Below are 25914 nucleotides of genomic sequence, written 5' to 3' on the forward strand. Positions count from 1 at the left end.
CCAGAAATTGCAATCGCTCCCATACTGAGCAACCTGGGCTAAAGGCAAAACTTGCATGCAAGTGAAAACAGGCCCCTGCATGCACAAAAGACTCGGGCCTGAGGGAGACAGGAGATTTCGTAGGAAGGGGTTAAGTATGCGAAGAGCATGGAAGGGCTGGGGTGAAATTACCTGGATGAAAGCGCCAAGGGGGAAAAAAGAAAAGGAGAATTATTCCTTTCTGGTTACCCTGAAAACCCATATAATGAAGGTGCTGCGAGTGTAATTACTCTGGCTTGTTTGGCATGGCAGGGCATCGCGCTGCCACGGGGCCAATTTCCTCTCTTCTTCTCCCAATTAGCATGCCAAGTAGTCCAAACAGCTCACTGGGCACTGATTGGAGAAGTGGACTAGCAGCCAAATACCCCTTCGTCCAATCAGAAGGCAGCAAGCGCTCTGCTTCAACGCTTCGGCTCCTTCCTTCATTTTATGTCCTTCCGCCGCTATCATTCTCTCCTCTCCTCAGGAGACTCTAAAGGGAGTGATAAAAACCGCGAATCTTCCCTTCCCTTCCCCAGCTGGTCTCATTCACAGCTCCTGGCAGCCCCGGTTTCCTCAAGGGACCCACTAATGAAGACGGCCAACGTTAATCTCTCTCCCCCCTTTCCCCTGATGGGTCGATTTATACTTCCACAGAGAGTCCTGGCTCCCAGCCAGAGGGCTCAGCACATTCTTCTTATTCAGAGAGAGAGAGAGAGATGGGGAAAGACGTGTTCTCTCTCTCTCTCTCTCTCTCTCTCTCTCACACACACACACACACACTCTCTTCCAAATGCACATTGAGACAGTAGATTTCGGAAAACGCCTAAAGGGGACATTACAAAGCCAGAGAGGTGTTGAGTAACACCTTTACATTTCTAAACAGCCCCTTTTATCCCCAAAGAGCTTTGCAGAGATCTGGGGGGCTACAAGGAGACAGCGGCTCTCCGCCTGCCACCCGCATTACACATACAAAGCTGGGAGGGCTGGAGATTATCAAGGGCTGGAATAAAAAACGGGAAATTCAGACAGGGAGAGAGAAGTACTCATCCAAACTGGAACCCAGCCAAGACAAAGGGCTTCAATGCATTGTAGTCTCAAGCTGCATGCTCAAGATCACCTGTTAATCCTGACGAGGTTCCCTTCGGGGGACTTTCCCCATCTTTTGCACATAAAATGAGGAGTCGCAGAGGACAGGCGCTTTTCACGTTTCCAATTCGTGGGCTTAATGCTGATATGTGATTCTTGAGAACAGAGCCAAGGGTTTCTAATTATTCTAGATTGACTACTCTGAAGTAAAATAGTTCATTCCCCCCCCCCCTTTCATTTTGACAGGTTGGAAATAATGCAGGGGAGCTTCAAAGAGTCCAGAAGACAAACATTACAAGGCTCGAAGATCTAGTATGTGTAACCTACAGAAAGAAGATTAACACATTTATAACCTTAATAAACAGCAACGTGGGTTTAAGGATCACTGAAATCACCAGGATTTAAGGCTGCTTCACAAAATATGTTCTTTAGGTGTACACAAAGAAATTTTAAGTGTACACCTAAAAATGTGGTGTGTGGGCAGGACAAACAAATGTTTGGAAATGTGTGTATTATTATATAGGCATGCTAATCACAAAGCCACAATTGACTGAAGCTCCCAGCTAAATTAAAAAGGTAAAGGGACCCCTGACCATTAGGTCCAGTCATGGCCGGCTCTGGGGTTGCGGCGCTCATCTCACTTTATTGGCCAAGGGAGCCGGCGTACAGCGATGACAAACTCAGGTAATACACTAAAAAGCCTTTATTTCCAAGTAATTGTGAGGACAGGGCTGTGAGAAAAGCCATCCCAAAATACTGTTCTGTCATACCACTCCATTTGTAGGTGGCAAAACTGGAAGCATTTTACCTGATTTATGGGAGAAGGAGGAGAAAGGATGAAATGTAAGTCTGGGGCAAAACTCACCACCCTCTGCCAGAGCTCCTCTTAGCAGTGGACACTGACTCTCTCCCAACCCCAGTTTTCCCCTTCTCCCAACATTTGACAGAGCTGTTTAACCTCTCATCCTCTCCTGGTAACAGACAATTAAGGGTGGGCTAAAGTATATATTTAAATTTTAAAAAACTGATTAATTAATCAAAACAGTATATTTATGGGAAGTTAAACAAAAGAAGCAAAATTTTGAACAGCTTTGGATACCTTTTATTTTTTATATGAAGCAGAACTATAATACAGACATTAACACAAATACAGCATTTGCTTTATAGGTACAGAACAAATTATCCCAAAACTTACAAAGGCTATTATTATAGGTATGTAGTGATATTTATGATAAATTGAATATTAGGGGGGGAATTCTGTAGTAATTATTGGTTATGGTTAAAATAAACATTTTCTACTTTGATTATGGATTATGATGTCTATGTATATAGAGAGATAAAATTGTTCCTATTGGCTATTGTTCTGAAACTGTTGTATTATTGATTACAGATAATGTATTTGTGAATCAGTATACACTTTGTTTATTTATAATTTAACGATCACAAGGGTGGTCAACCTTTTTTGCCAATATGGAGCACCTCTTAATTTTGAGGTAATACCATTCTAGTGCCTGCCACAGCGCATTTGCCATGAATTGGTCTTGCTTTGCCTCTAATCTACTATTCCAGGGACCAGGAAGCATAAGTGAGAAAGGCATGAGTCAGCATAAGGGAAACAGGCCTGAATGCAGACCTGAATTCAAGCCAGAATTAGGCCCATAGGCTCCCATACTGTGCCACAAATTCCTGCTGCCTATGCTGCTTGTGATACCAAACTGCTATACAGTGGTACCTCTGGTTGCAAACGGGATCCGTTCCGGAGGCCCGTTCACAACATGAGCAGAATGCAACCAGCGTCTATGCGTGCATGGGTCGTGATTCGCCGCTTCTGCACATGACGTCATTTTGAGCGTCTGCACATGCGCGAGCGGCTAAACCCGGAAGTAACCCTTTCCGGTACTTCCGGGTCGCCGCAGGACGCAACCTGAAAACGCTCAACCTGAAGCAAATGTAACATGAGGTATGACTGTAGGTTGGGCACCTATGAAATATAACATATCACTACTTCAGCTTAAAATTTTGACTATGTTACATCGTTAGATACCTTTTAGCTCTGTGTGGACACTGATGACCAGCTTACCATATAGAAAATGTGAGAAAATTTGCCCATATATAGTGCTATAATACAGAAGCCCATGGCTGGTTTTGTACTCGTTCTTTGGTTGTTGTTGCTCCACCCCTAGTTACTGATTTCTTCTGTTGCTATGGAGTGAAGATGTTAGTTCTACTTATCCCTCCATGCATTGCTGCAGTATTTTCTCACTATTTCATGGTTCTTTACGTAGGTAGTTCATTCTGTTTTCCCTCTGTTAAAAGTTAACGTACACAGATAACATTTTGTTTGCATTAGTGTCCAATTATATGTCATGTTTTCATTAAAATATTTTCCTGTCTTGATAGGAGAGTGGGAATCATTCTTTTTCAATACACCTTTGAAAGAAAGCCCCCAGGTTCTCTAATCAATACCATTGCTTACCTGCCTTTGAATGTATGGAAGAGCGTAAAATAAGCTGTAAGGTGCATAAATGGTAGCATAAATGGTATTATATCCAACAATTTTCTATACTTATTGGGGATGTGGGTTTACTGTAATTTTTGTTCCTGATTTTTTCTCTTGCTTGTTTTGTACATATTCAAAAATGTGTATGAATGATTTCAAACTACTATATTTTTCAGATTACTGTACTTTATAGTTAATTACATTTGTTTGTGAATACAAATCCAGAGCTTGTTAGGGTAGGAGAAGTGCTACTATTGAGGCCTAGAAACATACACTCCAACTGTCCCAAATTAGCCGGGAAAGCCACAGTTGGGTGTTATTAATCATAGCCATTCCAAATCCAGTTTCTGTACATAACCTATGGGAGCCCTCCCAGACCCACTGAAAGAGGCAGTTATTAAACCACTTCGTAAAAAGACATATTTAGACCCGGCCAATATGGTCAACTATCGCCCAGTCTCAAATCTACCATTCTTGGGCAAGGTGATTGAGTGGGTGATTGCTGAACAACTCCAGGCATGCCTGGAGGATGCGGACCATTTGGGTCCCTTCCAGTAGGGATTCAGGCCTCATCATGGGACTGAAACTGCCCTGGTCACGCTGGTCGATGATCTCTGGTGGGCTAGGGACAAAGGTGAAAGCTGTTTCCTAGTTCTGCTGGCTCTCTCAGTGGCCTTTGACATCATCCACCATGACATCCTTCTGGATCGTCTAGAGGAGCTGGGGGCACTGTTATACAGTGGTTCTGCTCCTTCCTCCTGGGCCATGTTCAGAAAGTGGTGTTGGGGGATGAGTGTTCAGACCTCTGGGCTCTCACTTGTGGGGTGCCTCAGGGTTCCATCCTCTCCACCATGCTTTTTAACATCTACATGAAGCTGCTGGGAGAGATCATTGGGGGTTTGGGCTGGGTGTTCATCAGTATGCAGATGATACCCAGCTCTACTTCTCTTTTAAATTGGAACCAGTGAAGGCGGTGACGGTCCTGTGTGAGTGTCTGGAGGCGGTTGGAGGATGGATGGCGGCAAACAGATTGAGATTGAATCCTGACAAGACAGAAGTACTGTTTCTGGGGGACAGGAGGCGGGCAGGTGTGGAGGATTCCCTGGTCCTGAATGGGGTAACCGTGACCCTGAAGGACCAGGTGCGCAGCCTGGGAGTCATTTTGGACTCACAGCTGTCCATGGAGGCACAGGTTAAATCCGTGTCCAGGGCAGCTGTCTACCAACTCCATCTGGTATGCCGGCTGAGACCCTACCTGCCCGTGGAGTGTCTTTGCAGAGTGGTACTGTTAAGTTGTGGGTTGACATAGCAGCCGGCACAGCGATTTCTTCAAGTAGCTCTTTATTATGGTAAGCTGGAATAGAACTGACTGCGAACAGCTCAGCCGGCCTGTATTTATAGGCAGCCGGCTGTCAACATTGTAACCACAACAGCCCAGAGTTCCCGCCTAAAATAACAGACGCGGACCTGAGTGAAAACTATCTACAGACCTGAGTGAAAACTATATACAGTATCCCCCTGTTGGCCCAGGGTGAAACTACACTACATAACACCCCTCCCCACCGAGATAAGGCGTTAGTTACAATCGTAATGGTTTCCTTATATACAGCACTACGCGTAATGGTTCAATTAAGCACAAAAGCATATCGGTTACATTTCCCATACTTAGACCAACAGTGATACCTGTACAACAACATAGTCCTTTAAATAAGTTGGGCGCTTGGAAACTCTGCCAGACCGCCAGGGACTGGTAGCCAAGTCCGGAGGGCCACACAGTTCTCACTGAGGCTGTGGTGCGACCCTAGGTGGCGTTGGAACCAACTCCCCTGGATCCGCTGCTGTGGGTGGAGCCTCCGCAAGTGGAGTGGTCTGAGTCTGTTCTGAAACGGCTTGGTTCGGCTCCACGCTGGCAGTTTGCGAGGGAGGTGTAGGTGGGGCCTCGCCATCTGTACGTGTCTCTTCTGGAGCCGCAAGCGCAGTTGGGGGCACCTCGGTAGTGTCCAAGTCCCCAACCCTGCGCCTAAGCTGGTCTATGTGCCGTCGCCACAAGCGTCCGTCTTCGAGTGCCACCTGGTACGAGCGAGGTCCAGTGACTCCCACTACTGTGGCTGGCACCCAAGGGATGTCCCCCACATAGTTCCGGGCAAAGACCTGGTTTCCTGGGACAAATGACCGTGGTGCGTTGGCACAGCCTGGGGGTTCAGCCACGGCAAAGTCTGGGTGTAGCCGGTCGAGTGGTGACCTGAGGCGGCGGCCCATAAGCAGTTCAGCAGGACTCCTCCCTGTGGCCGCATGAGGGGTGGTGTGTTGCACGAACAAGTATTCGGCGACCCGCTCATGCCAGTCTCCCCGGTCCAGGCGCGCCAGTGCCTCTTTTGTCGAGCGCACCATTCTTTCCGCTTGCCCGTTGCTGGATGGATGAAAGGGTGCCGTTAGGGCATGGCGGATGCCTAGTCCCAAAAGATACCGCTCAAACGTGCCTGACGTGAACTGCGGTCCGTTGTCAGAGACAAGGACATCAGGACACCCATGCGTTGCAAACAGGCCTCGCAGCACCCGGATGACAGCTTCGGTAGTGGTGGAGGGCATCAGGGCGACCTCCAGCCATTTGGAATAGGCGTCCACCACTACCATAAAGGTCCGGCCGTGAAAGGGGCCAGCCAGATCGATGTGCACCCTCGACCAGGGTGTCTTTGGCGTCTCCCAGGTGTGTCCCTTAGCTGCCGGTGGTGCAGGCCTCGACTCCTGGCACGCTTGACAGGCGGACACCCAGGCAGTGATGGCATCGTCCATATTAGGCCACCAGACGTAACACCGAGCCAACGCCTTCATTTTGACAATTCCCGGGTGGCCAACGTGCAGAGCCTCCAGGACGCGCTGACGGAGTCCCTGGGGAATCACGACGCGGTCTCCCCACAGCAGGCAGCCGCGATGAGCTGAGAGTTCATGTTGTCTGGTTGCAAAGGGCTGGAACTCCGATGCAAAAGGCCCTTGTGGCCACCCCCTCCACACCCAGTTGAGCACCCGGCTGATGGTGCGATCCTGGGCAGATGCGGAGGCCACAGTGGCAGCCGATACAGGCGCTGCCGGAAGATCCTCAATCAGAAGGAGCGATGAAGCTGGAGCCGGGTCTTCCACAAATGCTGGAAGAGGGCAACGGCTGAGGGCGTCGGCATGGCCCATCGATTTCCCCGGGTGATGGATGAGCCGGTAGTGGTAGGCAGCCAGGAAAACAGTCCATCGCAGCATGCCTGGTGAGAGGACCGGTGGAGTTGGACGATCACCGGCGAGGAGGCCCAGGAGTGGCTTGTGGTCAGTGATGAGGTCAAAAGTCCTGCCATAGAGGTATTCATGGAACCTCTTCACTCCAGCCACAAGTGCCAATGCCTCCTTGTCGAGCTGGCTGTAATTCCGTTCCGTCGGAGATAGTGTCCTGGAAAAGTAGGCGAGCGGTGCTTCTCTTCCATCTGGAAAACGGTGACTAAGGACAGCACCGATGCCAAAAGGTGAGGCGTCGCAGGCAAGGACCAGCGGCCTGGATTCACTGTACTGTACCAGCACACTGTCTGAAGAAAGGAGAGCCTTGACTTTGTGGGGCAGGAACATGTTATAAAAGTTCAGCAGCCCCAGGAATGCCTGCAACTCCGTTTTGTTCTTTGGGGTGGGGGCCTGCTGGATAGCGCGGATCTTGGATGTGGTTGGATGAAGACCGGAGGCATCGATAAGATAGCCCAGGAACTCTACCTGTGGAACGGCGATCTGGCACTTCTCCCTCTTTACCTTGAGCCCGGCCTCCTGGAACCTGGTCAGCACGGCACGGAGGCGCTCGAACAGCTGCTGGTGTGAGTCTGCAGACACCAAGACGTCATCAAAATATGGTACCACGCCCGGAAGCCCTTGCAGGAGACGCTCCATAAGGCTTTGGAAGATGCCAGGAGCCACACTCACCCCGAACTGCAACCGGCGGCAACGGAATGCCCCCCGGTGGGTGACGATCGTCTGGGCTTCAGCAGTGGCATCATCGACTGGCAGTTGTTGATAGGCTTGGGCAAGGTCCAGCTTAGCGAAGACCTTACCCTCACCCAGGGAATGCAGCAGGTGTTGGACAACAGGAACCGGATAAGCGTGCTGCTGAAGTGCCTTGTTGATCGTGCACTTGTAGTCAGCGCAGATTCTCACCGACCCATCTGGCTTGACAGGCGTGACGATGGGGGTTTCCCACTTTGCGTGGTCAACCGGCTCCAAAACTCCTTGGGCGATCAGTTTGTCCAGTTGTTCGTCCACCTTAGCCTTGAGAGCAAAGGGAACCCGGCGTGGCTTTAGCTTGATGGGGGCGACTTGTGGATCAAGGCTAAAGGAGATGGGCGTACCTGTATATTGGCCCAAGGTGCCGTCAAAAACCTCGGCAAAGTCTTTGACCAGACCCTCAGTCTCTGCGTTAGAGATGCAGTTGATGCCGGTGACTTCCAGGCCGAGGGCATCAAATCAGTCTAGCCCTAGGAGGCTTGGCCGCTGACCTTCGACCACCACCAACCGGAGCAGGCCCGAAAAATCCTTGAAGGCGATCCGGAACCGGCCAACGCCTACCACGGGAATGTCATTTCCCTGGTAGTCTCTCAGGTGTACGCGGTGAGAGTCGAGTTGCCTTTTGGACACTCTGGGTACCAGTCTTTTGATGGTGCTCCATGACACGATGGACAGGGCAGACCCGGTGTCAATCTCCATGTCACATGGAGCTCCTTCAATGAGCACCGTGACGTTCAGCTTGCGTCGCGTAGGCGAGTCGGTTTGGCCAATCGTGGTTCCAGACGGGCAGCGGCAGTTGGTGAGAGCGAAACAACTTTCCTTGGCAGACTGGAGTGAAGACTTGGACTTGCGAGTCGATGAAGGGGGGGTGTCAGACAGAGCCGATCGGCAGACCTTAGCGATGTGGCCCCTTCTGGAACACTTCCTACAGATGGCGTCTCTGAATCGACACTTGGCACGGGAATGGTTGCCTCCGCAGCCAGCACATTCCGGTTGGCCCTTGGACTTCTGTTGGAACTTCCTGCGCTCCCGCTTTGTCTGGTGCACGTCATCGTCTTCACTGGAGGATGCCTCCTCACTGTTGGCCTCTTCATGATGTACCGGAACTGGCTCCCTAGCAAGACGCGGGCTGCTGGACTTGCGGATCTCCTGGGCGGAGCGTTCAGCAGCTTCTGAGGCCACAGCCTCCTCAATGGCTTTCTGTAGCGTGAGGTCTGGCTTGGCTAGGAGGCGCCGTTGCAGATGGATGTCCCGGACCCCGCAGGCGATTCGATCCATCAGGGCATCGTCTAAGTCTCGGAACTCACAGTGCATTGCAGCCTGTCGCAGGGCGGTGGTGTAGTTGTTGATTGACTCCCCCTCTGCCTGGTTCCGGTGGTAGAACGCATGGCGGGCAGCAATCTTGGACGGCTTTGGTGCGTAGTGGTTGCGGAGCTTCTCTTGGATCGTGTCCCATGGTGTTGCCTGGACTGCTTCAGGCGCAACCAACGCTCGGGCCGTCTCAAACACCTCAGGCCCACAGAGGCTGAGGAATAGGCCCCGCTTCCGATCCTTTGATACTGCTGTCAGCTCGCTGGCTTGGAGGTAGCAGTCGAACCGAGCGAGGTAGGAGTCCCATGATTCAGAGGCTGGCGCAAACGGCGGTAGAGGCACAAGTGAAGCCATGATTCCGATGCCGGCGTGAAGGGCGATGGATGGAACACAGTGCTCTAGCCAGAACAGTCAGCTCTGAATTGGTTCTGCCCAGTGATTTCGCTCAGTGATTCTGCTCAGTTCAGAGGCTGGCCGCATCTGGCTGTGCTCTGATGTCCATCGATCCCATCCTCGTCGCCAGTGTTAAGTCGTGGGTTGACATAGCAGCTGGCACAGCGATTTCTTCAAGTAGCTCTTTATTATGGTAAGCTGGAATAGAACTGACTGCGAACAGCTCAGCCGGCCTGTATTTATAGGCAGCCGGCTGTCAACATTGTAACCACAACAGCCCAGAGTTCCCGCCTAAAATAACAGACGCGGACCTGAGTGAAAACTATCTACAGACCTGAGTGAAAACTATATACAGTATCCCCCTGTTGGCCCAGGGTGAAACTACACTACATAACAGGTACATGCTCTGCTTATCTCCCGCTTGGACTACTGCAATGTGCTCTACATGGGGCTACCTTTGAAGGTGACCCGGAAACTAAAACTAACCCAGAATGCGGCAGCTAGACTGGTGACTGGGAGTGGCCACCGAGACCACATAACACCGGTCTTGAAAGACCTACATTGGCTCCCAGTACATTTCTGAGCACAATTTAAAGTGTTGGTGCTAAACGGCCTTGGCCCAGTATACCTGAAGGAGCGTCTCCACCCCCATCATTCTGCCTGGACACTGAGGTCCAGCGCCAAGGGCCTTCTGGCAGTTCCCTCACTGGAAGAAGCGAAGTTACAGAGAACCAGGCAGATGGCCTTCTCAGTAGTGGCGCCCGCCCTGTGGAACGCCCTCCCATCAGATGTCAAAGAAATAAACAACTATCGGAAGCCCTATTTAGGAAAGTTTGTAATGTTTGAAGTTTTATTCTGTTTTTAGTGTTCTGTTGGAAGCCACCCCAGAGTAGCTGAGGAAATCCAGCCAGATGGAGGGGGAGGGGTACAAATAAATTAGTAGTAGTAGTAGTAGTAGTAGTAGTAGCAGCAGTAGCAGCAGTAGCAGCAGCAGTAGTACTTGTATGCTGTCCTTCCAATGCATCTGATTGCTCCAGGTTGTTTTATAACCGGTGAAAACAATAAAAATAAAATCAAACGAAAACAATAAAAACAGTACAAACCAATAAAATACAGACCGGCAGAGCATATAAAAAATCATGTAAAAATGAGGGGTTGCCACATAAAAAATTATCCACCCAGAAGGTCAAGTGCCTTTTGAAATCAAAAAGTATTGACGAGGTGGCAAAACAAATTAGAGAGGGCAGGATGAGAGAGCTCAGAAGGTAAAATGATCCATAATCTTGGTACAGTGAGGTGGAGGGCCCTTTCTCAGGACTCACCCATTTGTCCCTTGGCCATGGGCAAGACATGGGGAAGATGGAGCAGGGCAGGCTGTTATGGAAGGAGACAGACCCTGACTATCATCCTGGACACAAACCATGTAGGCTTATGCAGTGGAATCCAGCTGGTGTTTTTGTTTTTAAGTGACACATGCCTGTTTTGGTCCCATCCCCCCCACCTTAAAACAAGAGACTCTCAGAATTGATGCCATTTTGGTTTGCAGCAGCAGCTGCTGCTAATGAGCAGGGAAGTCTGAAGGCAGAGGGAAGGGCAACAGAGGAAGAAACAGTGTCTCTAGCTTCATTGCAGCAACAGTGGAGAGTAAAAGACTTCTTGTTTGTTTGTTTGTTTGTTTGTTTGTTTGTTTGTTTGTTGCAGACAAGGAGACTGAGGTAGCTAATGTCTTATCATTTCTGGTGGAGGGGGATCTTTTTTTCAGCTTTTTGCCTGGCTGCTGAGCAAGTATTAATAGCAAACGGAGAGAAACTTGAAGAAAGATATTGGATGTGATTGGAAGATACAAACTCCTTCGCCTGCTCCAGGGCAGAAAAAAACACACAAACTTCTCCAAGCCTCTTCTCTTGTCAAGAGGCCATACTATTCCCCCTCCTGCATCCACTGGTGAATGCAAACCAGTGGCGTAGCGTGGGGGGTGCAGGGGGGGCCGGCCGCACTGGGCGCAACATCTGGGGGTTAGGGTTAGGGGGCGCAAATCCACGGGTTAGGGGGCGCAAATCCACAGGTTAGGGGGCGCAAATCCACGGGTTAGGGGGCGCAAATTACTTGCCTTGCCCCGGGTGCTGACAACCCACGCTACGCCACTGATGCAAACCACCCTCATCACCACCACAAAAAATATAAAACAATTTAAAACATACACTCCCCTTCTGTTTTGTTTCATGCTTGCTTGCCAGAGTATCTACTTTAGGGGGGGATGTTTTGTTTTGTTTTCTGCTTTGCAGATGCAAACTTCCTCCCCGCCTCCCACCCACAATAGAAAAGAATATCAAACTTCACCTACCTGAGAGTTAAATCACACTGAAAACATAATGGGACCTAGTTATGAGCATATATGCAAAGGATAATGACACATTTTGTTGGAGGAGTAAGATGAGAATTACTCCCCCACTCCCAGTTGTTGAAAAAAACCACACACAATTGCACTGCCACTTAAGTTATAGCACGTTATAGAAGCATGCTCTCTCTTCCCAATATGTGCAGACTTTGTTACAAGTAAAGCAAAGGCTTCGTTAGAAGTAAAGACACTTTGCACATGCCCAGATGCACTCTTGTTTCAACGTAACATGGCCCAAGATTCTGAGTTGGTGTCTTTTTGTCCACATAAACTCAAGAGACTTAGCATAACTGATAGCAGTACACTGGTACCTCAGGTTACATACACTTCAAGTTACATACGCTTCTGGTTACAGACTCTGCTAACCCAGAAATATTACCTCAGGTTAAGAACTTTGCTTCAGGATGAGAACAGAAATCACACAGTGGCGGCACGGCGGCATCAGAAGGCCCCATTAGCTAAAGTGGTGCAACAGGTTAAGAACAGTTTCAGGTTACGAACAGACCTCCAGAATGAATTAAGTTCTTAACCCGAGGTACTACTGTATTAGCAACAGTGGCAGCTGATAATTTCCACAGAGCTCGTAGTAGCTTCCCTTCTCTGGCAGATAGATTTACACATGGCTATCAGCAGCTGTCCTTCCATATTAGGACAATTAGCCAAGTCCCCTACCTACACAACACACAGCATGTCTTCCCCACTAACCTGCCACTCCCACAGCTGCTTTCTTCCTCTCCCCTTCTTGCTGTTCTGCACCACCTGCCTCCATGCCATGGGTGTAGCCAGGGGGCAGGGGGCAGCCCCCCCCCATCAAGTAAAACAAAAGAAATACTTAACTGACCAATTATGTTGGGTTTGCCCCCCCCAAAAAAGTCCTGTCCCTTCCCCAACAAAAATCCTGGCTATGCTCATGCCAGATGTCAAAGAGAACAACAACTACCAGACTTTTAGAAGACATCTGAAGGCAGCCCTGTTTAGGGAAGCTTTTATTGTTTGATATATCACAGTATTTTAATATTCTTTTGGAAGCCGCCCAGAGTAGCTGGGGAAACCAAGCCAGATGGGCGGGGTATAAATAATAAATTATTATTATTATATTATTATCATGCTCCACACTGTTCAGTTGCTACTTCTCTCCCTGTGTCACTGCCATCAGCCAGCACTACGACAACAGAAGAACGGAAGAGGAGGGGACAGATTGGTGAATTTGACCTTGCAGTCCTGAAGGCTTTCCCTATTCTTGGGAAAATATCAACAGACTGTCTAATGACTAACATCTTTGTCTTTTGCTTCTCATCAAGCTAAGGGCCCCATAGTAAAAGATAGCGATGCATACCGAAAAGCCATGACCTCCAACCTTTTTGAACTGCCTCTACGGATAACATTTAAATGTAGAAATAAAGAAGTTGTTTTGCTTCTGCCCTGTACAGAGTCGCAAACAATAGTAGGATTGGCATCTGCTTTGTATGCAGTAGGAATTTTTGCATTTGCTGTTTCTACACCAGCAAAAAGACTGATGACAGCATTAGTGGAAAAACGTAAGGTGCACCCTTGCTGGAGATGACCAAAGACCAGCCTAGCCCAGGATCCTGTTCTCACAGTGACCAGGCACATGCCTATGATACGCCTGCAAGCCAAGACTTGTACAACAGTGCTCTCTCCACTTGTGCTTCCCACAACTGGTATTCCAAGGCTTACTGTCTCTGAGAGTGGAAGGAGTACACAGACATCATGGCTAGCAGCATCTTCCATGAATTTGCCTAATCCTCTTTCAAATCCATCCAAGTCGCTTGCCATTACTACATCTCCTGGGAGCTATTTCCATAGTTTAACTGTGCGCTATGTGAAAAAGTGCCCCGTATAAAATGAATTTATGTTTTTATAAGTTGTATACCGTATGAGAAATCCTTTGAGACTAAGATTGCAGGTCACTCCTCCTTTGACACATGGAAAATGCTGCTTCCTGTTGCTCTGGGTGCTTCTATGTTCATGTACCTGAATCACCCATGATAACAAAAACCACTCTGCTAACTGGGTCAGTAAATAAACAGTTTCTGCAGAGCGACAGGGGAGCACAAAATACAAGCTTTATTCCTACCAGACTTCTGCTGCAGCTTTTTCATTCCACCTCAACAGAAACAAAGTCAGTTTGCAGGGTGCAATGTGACTGTGAGGGAAACGGTCTTATCTTATTCTGTCTATTATTCTTAGCATTTCTCTTCACCAAAGTACAGGCATTTTTGTATTGTCACTCCTGCTAGAGCCAAAAGGTTAAGCTTTCAGAGAGAGAACATTGTTGCTCTGAAATACGTATGGGGAGCCATTCACAACCAGCTCTTTGATCATTATTCTATTTCAGTTTGCAGTTTCCTGACACACATGGTACTGTGAGAGTCTTGGGAATTGCACCTGTACCCCCTTTTCCTAGTTCATACTTTAGACATCAAATCTAAACATTAAAATTGATTATTCTGATTCGAAATGTAATTCAAATGTTTTTTGATTGATTTTTCTAATACTCCTGGCTTACAAGATCACTAGCTACACAAGAAATAGTTTTGCTCATATAAAAGAAGGTTTTAGATCCGGGGTGATAACCTGTTTAGATTCCAGATACTAGCACTAGAGATGTGCTAGTTTTGCATTTTGCTTTCAAGAATAAAGTCATTGATCTCAACGCCAACTCCACTGCTTCCCACAACCAGTATATAAATGAAGGTCACTGGGCACATAACTATATGTCTCTAGCTCTGTGCACACAAATAACTCACAAGTTTGGTGAAAAAAACTATGGGCAAAGGGCGCTTTTCACACAATGGGAACACGTGGCACAAAAAACCTCTTTCCAGAACATTTCTAGAAATCTGAACATATTGCCAATGCTTCACTTCCTGGAACCCATACAGGCACCATGTCTTGATATTGAGACACAAACACCCCTCAAACACTTCACAGGACCCCTCAAGTCACTATTACAATTATGGGTGCCCAGACAGAGCTGTATAACACAGAGGATGACTGCTGCAACTGCCTTCAAGTTTGCCATTTGTGAATACTCTATTTCTTGTCTGACGTGAATCGAGCTTTCCCCCCTCAACAGTTATGAGCAGTATCTCCCATGCAACCTCCAAGGGGGAAAATAGAGGTACTCACTAGATTAACAGATTGGGGGCATTGCAGCATCATTTTGCATGTTATGTGTGTTGTGATGCAGTGCGTGTGTTGGGGCTGAGTTAACTGGCTCCCTCCATGTGTGGACAGCATGTGGGTGTCACATCAGCACAGTCCCTGATTGGTGGGCTTTGGAGGGATGCTGGGGGGCGTGTCTTCCCTCTTTATGGCATTTGGGGATTTTCTGTGTTCTTCCTCACCAGGGATACAAAAGCCATTTCAAAGGAATAGCAATGGTATATCTCCCCACCCCATGTCATTAGATCTGTCCAAGTTGGACAAGTTGCCATGTTATTTTGTGGGGTAGGGGAGGTTTCAAACATGCCTTATTTTTTTGTTCTCTACCTTCCCCACCGCACCCAAAATAAACATTTTCCTTTGCTTAAAGTTATCCATTTTGCTGTGCTGTTCACAAGTTCTGGCCAGCCACCAGTCTAGTACAGTTCTTAGTATTATCCTTTAGTGAATTAGACAGTGAAGGAGTGGAACTCCATTATTTAACAAAAATAGGGTGCACAGAACTCATGTCAGTTTGATTTTTTTCTTTTCTTTTATAAGAGACTGGCCAGAAACAAGTCAGAATTATATATACATATACTGTATGTAAGGACTTAAGGATGTTGAGGGAAGCTACAAGAAGACGATGCAGCAGTGGAGGAGGGACACATTACCATGGCAACAGAAGAGAGAGGGATTGTTTTAGCAAAATTAATTTCTATGCACAAGATTCATCTAGAGGCAAAGCCGCCCCTCAAAAGGTAGGCCTGAACAGTAGTTTTGCAAATAATAGGTTTCAAGATCTATACAAGATATCAAGTGCAATTGACTTTTTAAACTCCTAAGCTAAGCTACCCTTCTCCTGGTTCTCTCCGCCCCCCCGCCCCCCGCAAACTTCACAATGCACAAAGCCCAACAATACAAGAAGACTGGTTAATTTCAAGGAAACGTTACTGAATCAGAAACATTTCAGCAGCTGAGCATTACAGACCAAGTTTACTACTGAATGGCCATGAGCCACCCTCAGCAAGGGCTTGTTCAATGGCCTGGGGCACCTGAGAGCTTATTTGGTGGTGTTATCCTGATCCAAAAAACCTTGTTTACATTGGCATGGAATTCTGGTAGGATTTAGTCATGCCGCATTGCATTATTCTCTCTCACGCTACTCTGTGTATGTATGTGCAGTGAATTGTAAATTCCACCCACTTCTGAATGCTCAATATCACGATTGTGCTGCCATTTATTTCAGCGCTACTGTTTACTTTGCCAAAAATCCAGGGTGTTTTTTTTTTACCTTTGAGATATTGGCTTGTAAAGATACAGAATTTCTCTCTCAATAAGGTGTCCCATTTACCAAGAAGAAGAAAAAGATATTAATTTCAAAACTGGAGACATTTTGCACAATACTTCTATCCCATAGTTTACAGCAGCTTTTGCAAATAAGATCATATGCATACAGTTAATCCACTGCCATGCTGCAAATAAACTGGCGTTATTAAGGCATTACATACTCCACACATCCGAAAAACCCCAGTGGTTCGATGCAGGTAATAAGACACTGTGCAGCGGAGAGTAAAGCAGGCTACCATGGGATATCCTGTCATGGTCACCAAAACAGGAAAGTGTTTCCAAAGGTCGACACAGTGGAAAAATTGATGAAAAATCACTAACAACTTTGAAATTGGCTTTAAACTGAAATGGTAAGATGATTTTAAGGAAATGAAAAGACAAAAGACCACATGCAAGGTTGCAACTCAACTGTATACTTATCTATCCCAGGTTAAAGGAGGTAAATTAAGATTCCCCTAATTACCTAGCTTGTTTGCTCACTAGGGCTGGGCGATATATTGATATATCGTCCAAAACTGGTTTGAAGTTCACATCATAATTGTTTCATAATATTTGAGCTGGCAATATATTGTGACTCACAATGTGTGTAAGGGCTAGGCGATATCTGGTTTTCAACATCACAATACCTTACCAGCTAAACACTGCAACATTATCACCACCTAAACCTCACAATATCTCCAGCTAAAAACTGCAATGTTATCAGCAGCTAAACACTGCAAGCTACCACAATGTTTGAAATAAGGATGGAACTACACAGAGGCAGACAGAACAACGTCCAGGCAACTGCTACTACTTAGGGGTCTAAAACAGATAAATGACAATATTATCAATAATCACACACTCAGTTACACAACTGGAGGCGGCAGCAAGGCCTCACAGCAGTGACAAGGAGTGTTGGCAGCAGCCTGCAAGGCCTTGCAGAGGTGATGACAAGTGACAACAGTAATGGCATTGGCCTGCGAGGCCTCGCAGTGGCAACAGGATTTGGCAGCAGAAGCAGTAGTGCCTGCAGGGATTCGTGGCAGTGACAGCAGGTGACGGCAGTAGCAGCATCCTGTGAGACCTTGCGATGGCAATGGGAGATGGCAGCAATAGTAGTGGCAGCCTGCAAGGCCTCGTGGCAACACAAGCAATGGGGCTTGCGAGGCCTCGTCATGGTGGCAAGAAGTGGCAGCGGCCTGCGAGGCTTCTTGGAGGTAGTGGGAGGTGGTGGGAGAAGCTGTGGCAGCCTGCCTCTGCAAGGTCTCACAGGCCATGTCTGCTTCTGCCACCATCTCCTGCTGCCACCACAAGGCCTCACAGGCCACCGCTACTGCCACCACCATGACAAGGCCTTGCAGGCCGTTGCCACTTTTGCCACTGCCACAAGGCCTTGCAGGCCACTACTGCTGCTGCCACCATGAGAAGGCTTCGCAGGCTGCTGATTATTGCGGCACTGTTACCAGGCTCTCCCCTCCCCCGCCATTGTTCATTCTGCCGCAGCCATGCTGCTGTTGCTGCTACTGCCACCGCCTAGCAAGCCTGCTGGCAGTGTGGCAGTCCCAGATTATTGGTATTCACTATGACTCATTAGCATCCTTTGGCCTGAATACCACCATTTGGTAGCCAAGCCCAAACCCAAAAGTCTCATTTGGATGCATTTTGGCTTGCCTGCTGCTGAAAGTGACCATGAGGTGATTGATCAGTTTTAGACCCTTAAGTGGTAGCAGTTGCCAGGACATTGTCCTGTTCGCCTCTGCATAGTTCCTTCCTTATTTCAGAAATCGTGATATATCAATATATTGCAATATTTAGCTGGTTATATATCACGATGTTGAAAAAGTTATTGCCTGGCCCTATTGCTGACATTTAGCTGTTTTCAGCTTCAGAATACCCACTTGATCATAGAAACAGAGTGATGAACGGGGCTGTTATCTAAGGTTACCTGATCAAGCATACGATTACTAAAAGTACATCTCATGCTTAGAAGTTTGGGTTTGCACTTTCTATTGCACTAAAAAGAAAGAAACATTTCTGATGTTTTCGTAAGCCAAATTAGGGCAGACTGTATAACATTCTGTGATGTTTGTTTCTTTTACTTGTCTCTGTTGCTTTAAGATTGAAAACCCAGCTATTCAGTTCCATTAGCTTTCAGACAGCAGGTGCTCAGCTAGCTGATTTAGCAGCAGCCACTGTGAATTGTAGGATGCGATTTACTGACTGCAGTTCCCTACACCCCTCGATGCCACTTAAGGGACAGCAAAATAGGGTCGGAGGGAAATCTACAAGTGAGGAGATGGAGATACAGGGAAAATCTGGATGGGGAGTTATTAGATTAGCAAATGAGCCATACTTCTGCCTCTTTTTATCTGCAGACTTCCAGGAGACACATGTCACCAGTCATTTTCTACTGACCTGCACTTCCCTTTTTAAAACAGGAGTTACATAAGCAAGGCCAGGAGACCCTACCAATGGATCAGCTTTAAACTCTTTGCTATGTGAATCTTTATATAGACACACAGGCATCAATCCAGTGCCTTTTCTATTAAACTGAGCCAGAACCAGCAGCTCAGATTTGACAGGCAACCCAAAAGAAGGAACTGAGTTATGATACGTGTAGCAGAGCTTGATGTATTTTAGTGTGTATGTTTTTCCAGAACCCAAAGGAGTTGCTATAGCAGCTGCGAAGCATGAGGCTTTGAAATGTTGATCTGCAAGGTGGCAAGAGACGAGGCTTTGCTGCATTTGTGCCTTAGTGTATAACTGTAAAAAGTAGGTCTTTGAGGGGCTGAAAGTCTGTTTCAAAACATTTTGGTTTATGCTTCATTCCATTTGAAATTCAGGTCTCATCCATGTTAACAGAATGTAACTGAAGAGTAAAGTGGCAACTTCAGGGAAGATTGGAAGAGGAGAAGAATTTTAATTGCGTCTGATTTTAAAAGCTTCTGCTTCCGTATTTCTCTAGTTTAAATATGACCGACATAAATATTTTAATGAAGAAGCCTTAAGATTTCTGTGTCCTCAGTAATCAGTGAACAGCCACCTCACACACCATACTGCAACAAGTGCATGTTAGCCAATTCATATAAGTACAGCAGGCCTCTGCTTCCAGTTTCAGTGCCCTGGTATATAGGCACCTGTAATAATGTGTATGCCATGCACACGCATTACCTTTTGGTATGTGTGCGCTATATTGGGTTATAGCCTTTTGAGCCTGAGAACTGCATTCCTTTCAAGGCAACCTTCTGGGGGACATATACCAGTGGTGGGTGAAGACAGAGGCAAGAGTGGGCAGAGCAACTAATGATCATCAATCTTTATTACAGCCCAAGACCAGACAACAGAAATAGCAATAAAAACACATGTAGAGCAACTAATGTACATTTTATCTCTCTATGGTAGGCTTACGAAGATCATGGCCACTGGGCCCATCACCTCCTGGCAAATAGAAGGGGAAGAAATGGAGGCAGTGAGAGATTTTACTTTCTTGGGCTCCATGATCAGTGCAGATGGTGACAGCAGTCATGAAATTAAAAGACGCCTGCTCCTTGGGAGAAAGGCGATGGCAAACCTTGAATCTTAAAAAACAGAGACATCACCTTGCCAACAAAGGTCCCTATAGTTAAAGCCATCGTTTTCCCAGTAGTGATGTATGGAAGTGAGAGCTGGACCATAAAGAAGGCTGATTGCCGAAGAATTGATGCTTTTGAATTATGGTGCTGGAGGAGACTCTTGAGAGTCCCATGGACTGCAAGAAGATCAAACCTATCCATTCTTAAGGAAATCAGCCCTGAGTGCTCAGTGGAAGGACAGATCGTGAAGCTGAGGCTCCAATACTTTGGCCACCTCATGAGAAGACTCCCTGGAAAAGACCCTGATGTTGGGAAAGATGGAGGGCACAAGGAGAAGGGGACGACAGAGGACGAGATGGTTGGACGGTGTTCTCGAAGCTACAAACATGAGTCTGACCCGCGGGAGGCAGTGCAAGACAGAAGTGCCTGGCGGTCACGAAGAGTAAGACATGACTAAACGACTAAACAACAACAACAACATGGTAGGCTTGTTTCAACACACATGGACATCCCCTCTCTGTCCTCCATTCAGACAAAAGTTCAATGACACACTCCACCTAGGTAAACTACTAAAGGGGGGTGAAAAACATGGCCAATGATCAGCTTGGCTTGGGAGAGGAAGCCTTGCAGGAGGTGTGGTGTCAGCAGAGGCCCAAGCACTAGATGGGAACATCTGGAGGTTCTCTATACCTAAGGTTCCTCACCTCTGCACTCTGTGAAGTGATCCCTGAAGCTCACAATAAATATCAATCCATCCCTCCAGCAGTCTAAATAAATACTAGGAAAGGATAAGTCTTATATACACTTTGCATTATAAATATCCCCAACAAAAAATGTCTATTTCATACCTTATCCTCTGTGAAGAAGGGAAAAGTCCTTTGAGGATCATTGTCAAAACAGAGGCAGAGAAGTCACTAAAACAAAATAAGAAAGAACTTTTATGAGAATGTTAATGCAAATTGTTAAGATGTGTCTATCAGGTTAAAAATACCTAAGCACCAGCAGAGGTTACATATTTCTATTATTTCATATATTTTAATCTACTAGCCATGCAGTTCCCTGTGCAGCCTCAGGCCAGTCACTCTCTCCCCTAGCCCCCTTCACTGGGTTATTCTGAGGATAAAATGGAGGCACTCCCATGCACTCTGAGCATCTTAAAGGAAAGATGGGGTTGGAGAATGAAAAAGAATGACAAGCTCAGACCACAGCTCACTAGATGGCCTTAGGCAAGTCACTATCGCTACTACCAGATTTGAGAACTGATGAAAAATTATAAAGCATATTGTACATTTAAAGAGTGTTGCAGGAAATGCAAATAGAAGTATGTCATGAAATCCAAACCAAATCGTATCCGATATCTTCCTCCTTATGCAAAATATATACAGTAGTCATGAAAAAGAGCTGTCACTCAGCCAACATAAAAGAAGGTCCCTTCCCTGAGATATGGAGCGTGTCACCTTGATTAAGCCCAGCGTAACTTGAATCAAGAGCCCCTTCATTATATGGTGAAGGCACAGGCAGCTGCATAAGAGCTGCTTATGCCAGATCAGACGAAGAGTCTCACAGTCCCACACTGTCTCCCATCCTTGCCTTAGGGCAGCTCACCAATAGAGCAAGATGGGGGTAGCTGTCCCTTGTGGCTTGCTCCCAGCATCTGAGGTACACTGAATATGAATATTTATCTCTGGCAGCTAATAGCCATTGATTTACCAGCTAAACCTGAGAGAACAAAAACATTCTGGCAAATAAATACCCACCTTGAACATCAGCTGCTGGGAAAGAGAAGCAACTGGATTCCTCCTTGCCAGCTCCTGACATTCGCATTATGCCTGGGTTCCTCCCCTCCTCCTTCCATGGATGTTTAGGAAACACTTAAAAACCAGCTACCCTCACTTCATTATCACCCGGCTTGGAAGAGGATTGTTTTGTTTTAATATGTGATCAATATCACTTCCCTTCCAAATCATATCGCCTTCCACCCAAGCTGTCAGCAAGTCAACAAGGGCTGACCTCTTCTGGCAGCTCTATTTAATCAGACCCTGAGAGGGAGCGAGAAAGAGACAGACAGACAGACAGACAGACAGACAGACAGACAGAGCCTGCCGTTGTTTGCACTTTCTCTCTGTCTCTGTCTCCCTTCTCTTTCCCTGACATGAGTTACGCAGCATTTCATTCTACAAAAGCCAATCTGATTCTCACTGTGCAAATTTCTCCACGGCGTCGCTCTGTCAGGGCATTTCAGCTCTGACCCGCAAATCTTCCCACATAACTCTTTCAGTGTATCTCTCGCTCAGCCTGGCACGTCTCCTGCCATGCTGCTCCCCTGGATTCCACAGTTCTATCAATACACTCTCAGGCATGACTGCAAGATTGCAATGCCCTGTTCTCGTTTCTCTCCCAAGTTCGGTCAACTTCCTCCCCCTGGAGTAATAAGGTCTGCATCGCAAGATTTGTTTCAAAGAGTGTCCTCACGGGAAAAATTCCGACCACCAGGCTAATTTCATTTTCCACCTAAACAGTGTTTTAGCTGAAGAGGCAAGGACTGTACAGTGCATTCTAAACCACTGTTTACACAAATAAATGTAACCCCCTGCCTAGACTATATTAAATGTGTCATCTCTGTCTCCTTTCTACCACTCAATTATGAAGTGGGGGATTATCTTCTTCCTAAAATATGCAGGAATTATTCTAGAAAACGGATATATTCTCTCCTGGCACAAACATTGTAGTCTGAGGCAGACTCACCCCTGATTTTCTTAGCCCATGGAACATTCTAGAAGAGAGAAATGGAAGTGGGTATAGGAACTTCCGAAATATCACTTATTTGGCTTCCTAACATGGTGCCCATTTTCTCCCACCAAGATTTTCAAAAGCAAGTTATTGTTAGCAATTCTCGCTTGGCTAAGAAAACTAAATGTATGTGTCATACTAAGAACTCTGATGTGCCCCTTATATTAGATGGATAAACAAATGAAGCTACCGGTATATACATTAATATAGCAAGAATATCTACTATTTCCCCCCTAACAAGGAGGAAAAGAATCATGGCACAGAAAAGCAGTATTTAATCAAGTCTCTTTACCTCAAGCACAGCCTCCCACTGCCTCCCACAGAGAGCAACCTGCAGCTCCCGCTGTCATTAAAAGACACTAAGATATTAAACAAGAATTAAGCCCAGAGAAGCATGCTGGTAGAAATATACAAAGAGAGAGAGGGTGAAAGTGGAAAGAAAGGTTCCCCTCACCCCCGAATTATCCATAGTAAATACACAACGTTAAATAACCTGCTGGTGGGGGCTTTTTGGAAGGGTCAGGGAGAAATCTGTGCCTCCCTTAATAGGTCCATAGCAGGGGTAGGCAACCTAAGGCCCGGGGACCGGATGTGGCTCATTCGCCTTCAAAATATGGCTCATGGACGGTCTGGGAATCAGCATGTTTTTACACGAGTAGAATGTGTCCTTTTATTTAAAATACACCTCTGGGTTATTTGTGGAGCATAGGAATTTGTTCATTTCCCCCACCAAAATATAGTCCAGCCCACCACATGGTTTGAGGGACGGTGGACCGGCCCACGGCTGAAAAAGGTAGCCTTGCTCTGTGGCCTGGCTTTTGAGATCTGTGTTTCCTAGCCTGATTCTTGTACTGCATAGGCCCTTGTCAAGCCCAGAAGTACAAACATTGTTTCTCTTTCCTTTCCAAATACAACTCTCTCTACCGATAATAGAGGGGAACAGCGGGGGTCACTGTGTGCCTAGATTTTGGCATTTAAGGAGTCAATTTGCAGTTCTTGGCTTCCCAGGAATTAAGAGATCTGAAGGTTCTGCAAGGCCCTGTGTTTTTCTTTTAATCCTCCAGAGATCACCACCAGCTACTGGCTTTAATTCACTTAGTTGTTCTGACAGACCTATACCCCATTGGGTGACCATCCCAAATCTCTCAACTTAATCTTGCATACCTAAAAATTCATGGGAGGGATATTTCCACTTCTTAAGCCATGTGACCCCCATGAGGAGTAGAGCTACACCCATGGATTCTGACCTTGGACCTGCAGATTAGAACTCAGTACTCTTCACTCTCGCCCACCTCTAATTTCAAGCTGAACAAATTAAAAACAAAAGGTACTCCTCCAAAGGAAACCTAGCTACAGACTTTTGTGCAGTTCTTATATGAAGTTTCTCTTCAAAGGGGCCTTGAACTTGAAAAGCTTTGCAGGAGAGACAGTATAAAAGGAATAACATTTCTTTAACCCCCCAGGGTGCTTCCATACCAGGCATTTAGTGAGAAACTGCAATGCTTCATTCACTCACATCTCGGTATGCCAACAGCATTTACTGGGCCTAGTATATTGTATGTGGTTTGGGGGCCCTGCACACAAACACCCACCCATACACCCCCTGGTAATCTATTGACAATAACTGTTGCTTATGTAAGTACGTATATTAGCATAGTCTACCTCACAAAAGGGGGAGGGAAGGCCACTGTACACAACCTTGAGCTCCTGGAGGAAAAGGAAAATGCAAATATTCATAGACAGATAGTCATTCACAGATCCTGTAAAGAAAAATAAGCATGCCAGAAAAGTAGCCCCACCACCACTTCAACTGCAATGGGTCATATTCCTGATTATTATTATTATTAATTACCCGCCCTTCACCCTAAAGTGGATTACAACAGGGTGGATTACAACATTAAAACATATATTAAAAACAGTGTAAAACAACTTACACACAAACAAGGTGGGTCCTAAAAATATACACTTCAAGTGCCAGGGTAAAGATATGTGTCTTCGGCGAAATACCAAAACAAAACAAAAAGGTTTGCCAACCCTGATCAATTACAACAAGCAAAACAATACTCTAAGTATGTGCAGTTTAATAACTCTGGTGTCTGAACTACCAACTCTCAGCCTAGCTTACATCACAGGGTTATTGTGAAAATAAAAAGAGAAGGGGAAAACAATGTACACAGCCCTGAGTTCCTAAGAGGAAAAGCAAGATGCAAACATGAAACAACAACAAGCAAGAGATACCCTAAAGCATGTGTGGTTTTTACAACTCTCAGCAAGCACACACTCATGAACAATACTTTTGCCATTCTTGATAAACAATAAAGTATCCTTATGTTAAAATACAGTCTGTAGGATTTTTAACCTGCTGCAGCTGCAAAGTGTTTGATAATTTTATGGTTGTATCTGCAAGTTCATTTTGTATTTCTGTTTTTATGGTTACTTTATATTAATAAATAACAGCCCCATGACAAGCAGTAGTTGCTGTGTGGGAGAAATGGAAAACTTGGGGTCTACAAACTTATGCAACTTTTCATTTTCATCCTTGCTGCAGTCTTTAGGAGCCTACAGTTACATAGGAAAAAGTTTCCTCCCCCCCCCCCCTTTGTCCTTTTTGGTCTTCCGAGCAATCAGAGAGATGAGTAGCTGCTTCCAATCTCTTCTCAGAACACCTTATTAACTACAAGGCACCATGCCAAATCCCAAGATAGGGCAGTCTCAGATGCCATCCAGGAATTCATGCAAAGGCAGAAACGTGTTTGGTAGTAAACTAATACAGTACTACCACCAGAAAAAGGCCAATGTCTGAAGAATTCTGGTTGACGGTAAATAGATACTATCTGAGGAAAATGATGGGATGTTGTACTTGTTTCTTTGTCAGGGGGATATGTGGACTGAAGACTTGTTTTTATTATTATTAATAGCACATAGCACCAGTAATTTAACAGGCATTAAGAGCTTAGCTATATCCCAATTCCGGAGACATGTTGGGTCTGGCTAATGACACAAATTTTAACTGTTGCAACAGGTTGTAGTCATGCAATTCTGTCTTTATTGCAATTTGCCTGTTGCAGTGGGTTCAGAGAGCTCGTCTCACAAAACCAATGTCCCTCTGATTATGCATTTCCCTGCATACATGGAAATGCCTCCAGAGTAAAACCACAAGAGCCTACAGCTGACAAGAGCTTGTTCAGCAGGTAAAGAGAAATGGTCAGCTGAGCAGCTACTATTATAAACACAGGAACCTGAACTGATGTAGGCAAAAGGAGAAATGCCATGCCAGAGGACAGGAATCTGACACCAATGATTAAAGCAAATCTCTAGGA

At 46.2% G+C, this 25914-nt stretch overlaps 1 protein-coding gene across 9 annotated transcripts in view; it reads right to left on the reverse strand.

Moving 5' to 3' along the window:
- Nucleotides 1–25914, reverse strand: part of TCF20 (transcription factor 20) — a 201662-nt gene that overhangs the window by 149299 nt on the left and 26449 nt on the right. For 5 of the 9 annotated variants that reach the window (XM_083462632.1, XM_083462644.1, XM_083462643.1 and 2 more), the window contains exon 2: nucleotides 20653–20718. The gene's annotated coding sequence lies outside the window, so the exon portion shown is untranslated. Of the gene's footprint in view, nucleotides 1–171; nucleotides 193–20652; nucleotides 20719–21561; nucleotides 21867–22003; nucleotides 22356–25914 lie in introns of those variants that run through there. The other 4 variants (XM_083462645.1, XM_083462640.1, XM_083462646.1 and 1 more) reach the window with 3 other exon arrangements.

Source organism: Podarcis liolepis (assembly GCF_965112155.1).
Source record: "Podarcis liolepis genome assembly, chromosome: 10".
NCBI classification, from domain to species: Eukaryota; Metazoa; Chordata; class Lepidosauria; order Squamata; family Lacertidae; genus Podarcis; species Podarcis liolepis.